The sequence below is a fragment of the Panicum virgatum genome, chromosome 3K (genome assembly GCF_016808335.1).
Source record: "Panicum virgatum strain AP13 chromosome 3K, P.virgatum_v5, whole genome shotgun sequence".
Lineage (NCBI taxonomy): Eukaryota > Viridiplantae > Streptophyta > Magnoliopsida > Poales > Poaceae > Panicum > Panicum virgatum.
Window position 1 is genome coordinate 47,161,241 of NC_053138.1, and position 2,340 is coordinate 47,163,580.

Sequence of the window (2,340 nt, forward strand, 5' to 3'; positions counted from 1 at the left end):
ATATTGAGTCTCACAGCGTAGCACACTTCACCATATACATGGACGATAGTGTATGTATCTCTTATGCAACATATTGCTCCGACTTTATTTTGTTTGTTTCAGTGATGCGTAGGGTGTGGCTTGTTGATCTTTTATTAAGTAATCTCTACCTCCTGTACGGGCCATCTGAGCACATGTTTGAACACAATCTTGTAGGCATAAAATTTGCATGCGTCTGATTTTTAAAACTTTTTTATTGCATCTTTTCATATCGTACAGCTGGTGGAAGATTAAAACCCCTGGTGAGGATGACGCAGTGATCCGTTCATTAGCTTCAGCTTTCTGCTGATGACATCTTTATTAAAGGACGATAGTACAACTTAATTGGGACTGATATATGGGGACTAATAACAAGAACAATTAGTAAGTACTAATGGGCGGTGCTGCCCGCATGCATATTATTCTCGGGAGGGAGCCGGAGGCACTACTATATATGGCCTGGCTCATTTTTATTTGTACTGTGGCCACTCACAAGATTCCTCTGCTTTTGGCAGTGCGTCATGCATGCATGCATGCGCCTACTGGTCCGGCCCGTGGCCATGCGTCTTCTCTCGGGGGTGGAGGAGCTCTGCCACTGCTTGATCGCATGAATGGCGGCCTGCATATCCAAGACAAATAGAGATTGATCTATCAGGCCGGATTCATAGATAGATCGATGTTGGTACAAACACATAAAAATGTATACGTACCAGGTAAATGTCATGCTGCCTTGCGCGGCTTATCCCCCCATGCAGGACGTCAGTGAGATTGCGGGACTCGTCGTCTTGATGCTGATGGCCAGCTGGAAAGCTGGTGGCACCTCGGTGTCCAGCTTGCACCACAGTTGGAATCGCTTGTTGATACCGTCCAAGAGCCCAATGGCGCGCTCGTAGACAGCTCGGTCTTCCGCTCCTTGTTCATATGCTTCCTTGAGCAGCAACTTCCTGCGGACCTTCTGCACCATCATCTCCATCACTGGCGTGCGGAACATGGCCTCCGCCGGTAAGCCTGTAGCCGTTGCGCGCTGCATCTCATGGCTCGACAGCCATGAGTAAATGCATCCAACACCCAAGCCACGCTCCCAATACCCAGCAGTGTAACTGAAGTAAACGACCAAGTCCTTCACCTCCCCAGCACACAGCATGCCAATTGAGATGCCTGATCCAGGAGCAGCCCGGCGTGTGTAGCCCCCGGAGTCGACCCTTGTTATCTCCAAGCTGCTTGACGTGATGTCGACGCAGGTGTCAAAGGCGACGATGGTCTTGAACCCGGCTAGGCAGACAGCCAGCGCCTCCATGATGTTCTTGTCGAGGTCTTTGTTGTCTGTGATTGAGGAATAGGTTCCATAGGATTCTTTGGCGATGTAGTGCAGCGCCTTTGGGTCAGCCTTGAACAAGCCCAAGGTGTGGACTGGGTACTTTCGGAGGCCTCGGATGGGGTCAGTGGGGGCAAGACTCTCATGGCTCCACATGAATTGGCTCTTGTCTACACCATCCGAAATGAGGACGATGCAGGCTGCACGCGTCTTGTCAGCACGGTCATCCAGGAGCTGTAAGCATGGGTACATAAAAAATTATAAAACAATGAAAAGAGGAAAATATTTTGTAGCGAAGAAGAGTCTAACTAAGCTACAGTCTGATAATAAAAAATTCGGAGTAACGACTACATGAATCAACTGTTTTATTTTTATGTAAATTCAAAAGTAAAATACCTAAATAAATGGAGTGTAGTTATAAGAAAATTATTAGAAAAACTCAGTGATCAAATTTCTGCATGCACTCTAAAATCTAAAATTAACAAAGTACGGAGTGCTTCATATATGAAGTGTAATATCTTTCCTTAATAATAATAATTGAATAAATATTTTGGCGGCTAACACTGTATAGCTAAAGATAGGAACAAGCATAAATAAGAAAAATGTTAGAACGTGTCTACAACCACCAAAGCGTATGTATTCTGTTGAGCAGTTGAGGGCCCAGACAACTTTGGTCTCGGGAGTAAATGATTACCTTGCACCTCATGGATAACCATTAACACGTAGCAGCATTAGTAACCTTATTAAGTGCAATAAGCTATTGAAATATATTGTATATTTTGAGTTATTGGAAAATCATAGTCTAACAAGATATGAATATAACAAATGGAGATATTGAGAAAAGAAAAGCAAATTAAAGGAAAAAGAGTTGCTTGCTGTGCAAATTTTGCAATTTGTAGGGACCGACTTGCTAGTTAACACTTTACATGAAAGTACAGCTAGAGTGCTATGCCTATGTTTATCCTCTCGTTGGGTTACATCCTAAATTAGTTTTGGCCGCGGGATAT

The 2,340-nt window shown here is 44.3% G+C and overlaps 1 pseudogene; it reads right to left on the minus strand.

Moving 5' to 3' along the window:
- Window positions 1-428: 428 nt before the first annotated feature.
- Window positions 429-1,585, minus strand: LOC120699375 (annotated as a pseudogene).
- Between the last annotated feature and the right edge of the window lie 755 nt (window positions 1,586-2,340).